Here is a 5,301-nt window from a genome sequence, read left to right as displayed (position 1 = left end):
ACAGACTATCGATATCACACTGGATTTTATGACATCCAATTCTGCGCAGACAGGTAACGTATGCAGAAAGTAAATGTAAAAGGTAGTAAATGACACAGAGAATTGTTTACCTAGTTTGGTGACAAACACACCTACATCTGGGGGCTACCAAGCCAGGGAGGAAATCCATTATAAGAGGTATTAATTCAGGACTTAAACCACCAGTTTAATCCTATCACTTAAGACCTACCCAATTGTCACAACCTGAAAAATACAGTGTGCAAAAAAAACAACCGGCGAAAGAAAAAGACATAAGAGTCGCCACCGTGCGTTATTCATCCCAAAGGAGGGAAAGGAAACGCTTGAAGTAAACCTGAAAAAGGAAAGGACAAGACGGGGTCTCGCAACCAAATCTTGGGTTCGGGAGTCGGTTATGCGAAGGGAAGGTATTAGCACCCCTACGCATCCGTAGTACTCTACGGGATCCACTTTTGTAGTTTTCGTCTAAAGGGTGTGAGTTTATCTTGTGTTGTTTACCAAAAAAAAAGGGTTAAATGAAAATGACTCGCGCGGATGTCGCATCCACTACATACGTATCTCATCTGAATATGAGAATCAGAGTCTTCGTAGCTCGGCTACCTAGGGGTTAAGGGTAATTGTGCTCGCTAAGATATCGCGTCTTATGCCTACGTATCTCATCTGGAATGAGAATCAGAGCAAGCCGTAGTTCGGCTAACTACGGGGTTGTGGATTGGGTTTTGGGCGAACAACGTTACTACGCAATCTACCGGATGCTCGACCTTTGGAGACTTACTCGCCTGTAGTAGAAGGAGTAAACGTGTGTTATGGAGAAGAAAAATCAATAAAGGGTTTGTTTGCATTGTAGGAACGCGCATGCAAAAGGGTAATGAGGATAGGACCTCATAGCTCTTAACCCTGGACAAAGGAACCTGCATAAAGTAAACACAAAAACATTGCCTCCTATCGAGGTCTTCCAGCTAGGAAAGCAGTAAAATGCGGGAAAAATGTAAAAGTACCACGCGGATAAAGATCCGAAGTAACAGCAATTAGAGGAATGGGAAACCCTAAGATCCTTCCAAGTTAACATCATCAAAGAAAGTGGGTCAGTACAGGTAATCGGAATGAACCTCCAGGGGTTATCCCACAAATAAAGTGGGAAACCACGCAAGTTATCCCTGCAAAAGTCATGTGAGCCCTCACAAGAACTCAACAAAAGGGTTAGTGAAACACCATAAGCATTTTTTTCATGGATAACAGTATGGTTTCAGAAACCTCAAACCCTGTGACATACACTTTAGAAATCATGTGATTAAACATTCAAGGCATAGGTTTCACCCATTCATAATACATCACACATTTAGAACATTCAAATTGAAGGCGTAAAATAATGGGAATAGGGCAAACCTGATTGGAGAGCTTGATTGAAATTGAGTTGCACCCGTGAGGCCCTTTAGGGTTTGGAGGTTGCTCTGAGTTCTCTGTCAGGTTTCTCTTCAGGTTTTGTCCAGGGTTTTGTTCCAAGGAAACCTCAGAGTATTTTGCTTCTCTTCCTTTTTCTCAAGTGAAGCCTTGGTATTTATAGACTGAATTTCATGGTTTTGTGGGCTCAAATGAGAGAGACCCAAGTCCAAAATTTTTTATTATATTTTATTTATTTTTTTATTATTATTTTTATTTATTTTTTTATTTTGTAAAAAATTATTTTTTATTTTTTATTTTTTTCGTTTTTTTTTTCGGATCTAATTCTGATTGACATGATGAAATGCAATATGAAATGCTAAATGAATGATTGAATGAGGAGGGCAAATTTTGGGGTGTTACACCAATGCAATTTCAATCTAAACTAAGACCTGAGTACCTAATCACTCCCCCTCAATCACAGTAGTGATTACAACCATTAAGAATAGTTAATTTAGTGGTGAAGATATACTTCAAACAACTCTTGATTGTGCTTAAAAGCTTTAATAAAGAAACACAACACTAACACTTAAAAGCTTAGAGTGACACAACAATTACAACTCAACAAACACCCTAGTCCAATGCAATCATCTAGGTGATAATTGCTTGGCTCACAAGTAAAACCTAATTCAAGACACAATAAAAGTACAACAAGGATATATGATGATATATTTAATTTTTCACGCTTCAAATCCCTGAGTTGCTGAAATTAGGATTGCCATCCTTTTATAATGCAGTACTTGGGCCTTGTACTTGAATTTCCTAAAATTAAGGTTAAGCAAGTTAACCTAATTTCCACACATTAGGGTGCTAACAAATAGGCTATATGTTAGGTCTCTTAATTTTAGCACAACTGTTAGTTTCCTGAAAATCAGCCTGAGATTAATGCTGAAACATAACAGAAAAATTAGCCTAAAAATTAGCCTATACTTTAGCATTTGTTGTCAGGGATGAATGTCATAACATTCAGTTTGACATCCAGAAAATGCTGTCATGAATGAATGTCATAACATTCAGTTTGACATCCAGTAAATCATGTATTAGCTAATCCTGCAGCATACTACTTAAGCATGTCATGACATCAGTCAAGACATCTAAGTACAGTAAGTGTTTTAACATAAAATGCAACCAATCAAAAACATCTACACCTATATATAATTGGGGAGGAAACTGAAACAAAAATCATCCACGAGGACATAACTCAGTGGGGAATAAAGAAGGATTGATAGACACTTTCTGCTTATGGGGCTGACTCTATATGGAGAGATCAGACACAGACATCTACTAGGGGAAGAATATTTCACCAACAACAGGAGTTAACATGCAAAGGTATATGGCAAAGAATGCAACATGAATATCTGGATGCTATAATTATGCATGTATATGCATGGTTCATGTATGATTAATGCTGACAAACAATCATATCTAACACAAACAGGTCCAAGAATCAATGGACAAACATCCGGTATAACATGTCAAAAGAGAAAGGTCGGGCCCACAGGAGAAATTAATCCTGGTAGGAATGCATCAAATACCAAGAGACACAGACCACCGCTGGGGATTAAGCAGGGTCACAGTCAGGGACAAGTAAAGTCACAGCTGGGGACAAGCAAAGTAACAGCTATCAACTGTCGGGGATCTTCTAACAACTCTTGGGAACATGCAGAGATATCATAAGATCCTTTATAGAATAACTCTACTGGGGAGCTCAACACGGATAAGATTCGTCGTAGAAGAAACTCTACTAGGGAACTTATTAAGGGATGATATGAAATTCTGTGGAGAACAACCACCAAACAGACTCATTAATCAAACACTCCCTTATCTGCTGGAGAGACATCTCTATTAAGGGGAGAGAGAACCATTACTCTGCTGGGGAAGGAAATAACACATCTTCCTCATCACTGTCCAATACTGGAAGCAATCTTCAACCACGGAGAGGATATAAACATCAAGCTAGGATCAGGCAGCTTCATCGGGGATGGACTATAGTCGACCATACTGGGGATAATCTGCTACAAGCAACCCTACTGGGGATGAGCTGTAAGCCAACCTGCTGGGGAGAAACCACAAGTAACTCTGGAGGAACTGTTTTGGCTGAGGGAATCGGAAATGAATCCTACACCGGCACGTGCCATGCTGGGGATGAAAAGGGGATAAACCCTTCACCAACTGCTCTAGGCAACTACTGCTGAGGATATATCTGAAAGATAGCTTTGCAGGGAAAACATGCTTACTCGGCTGGAGATTTCTACTCATGCTGCGCATTTCTGCTCACTGGGGAACGACAAACTTCCTCATAAATAGATAGCATATCAACTTTTATCAATCTATAAGGGATTTTAGGTCAGTCCACATGAGGGATGACAACCATATAATTGATAAAACACAAATGCTAGTGCCTGATATAGAGGTATATGCATCTCTAAAAGATCGGGGCCAAAACATAAGACTCTTTAGGGAGTGGAGGATGTACCACTCTTCTTTGCGCTCGCTAGGGAGACAACCTGAAATATGATGAAGAGGATACAAACATGCCAGAAGTATGAACAAATGTCTTACCCTTTGGAGATCGTACTATCCTTGAGAGAGCACTAAAGACATTCCAACTATCCTTTTAGTCATTGTGAATGTTCACTTTGTTTAAAAACAGTTTATAAAAACTTTATTTGTTTAAAACAATGATATTTATCAATTAAAACATGCAAACATTTATTAAAGAGAAACAAATAAGAGTGCAAAGAATTGGATAAAGGCTCACATTTATTTGATGGAATGGTAGTCTACAAATGGCAAGACTCCATGGATCTTTACAAATTTGAAATTGGTGATATATATTGGAAAAAGGCTACATTGTGTAATACCCCAAAATTTACCCTTCATTTCTCCTGGAAGCATGGGATTATGTTTTACACTTCATTAGCGTCATATTAGGTCATACTCATTGCATACTGCATTAGTGACATGGAGATCAGGTTTTGATCGATCACTCCTTAACAGAAGGAGCCCACACAAAGCAAGATTGATAATTGGACTTCATTTTCTAAGTATACAAGTCTCAAGGGTCTTAGTGGGGTCCAAGTATCTTATTATGGTCCTCAGTTCATCAGTGAAGGATTCAAAGCTATTAGAGTGTTCAGCTGGATTTAATCAGAAATTAGGGTTTCATGGCTACCTGCAATAGGCAATGTTTGGTTGGAAGTAGAGGATCTCATCCATGTCATAATTAGAGAGGCATCTTGGCCTAGGAAGATTCACAATTATCTCAGAAAGATCCATTGGCAATCAGTGCAATCAGTTCTTGATCATTTGCCCTAAAACTAGGGTTTGGTATAAAATCAGTTTATTTCTGATTCTTTGGGTGAAACTCTTTTCCATGGCCCTCCATATGTCCATAAGGGTCTACATACAAAAAATCAGCTCTTTATTTGAGCTAGAAGTGCTTCAATTGATCAATGGAATCGGGAATCAGACAATATGGGAAAAGTCAACTCTGGGGCCAGAAAAGTCAACTCCTGACATTTTGAGACTGGAATCTCAAAATCCATGCCTAGGGGATCCTACATGTGAAATTTGATCAAGGTTGGATAATGGATTCATCATTTAATTAGGAATTGGAAAAGTTACTTAATTTGGAAATGGTTGAGTTTCCATTTAGGGCAAGTTTTCATGATCGTTGCACTCACTTTAAGCCCATTTTGCATCAAGATACAAGCTCTATTTGAACATTTCTCCAACATGAAAGTTGTTCCTCTTGTTCCAAGCTTTCTATATATATAAAGTTTTCTCCATTTGGATAAGAATTGAGAAAGTTATGCTTAGTCAAAGTGAGACATTTTTTTA

This window comes from Lathyrus oleraceus, chromosome 4 (assembly GCF_024323335.1).
Source record: "Lathyrus oleraceus cultivar Zhongwan6 chromosome 4, CAAS_Psat_ZW6_1.0, whole genome shotgun sequence".
Lineage (NCBI taxonomy): Eukaryota > Viridiplantae > Streptophyta > Magnoliopsida > Fabales > Fabaceae > Lathyrus > Lathyrus oleraceus.
Note: the sequence above shows the minus strand (reverse complement) of the source record.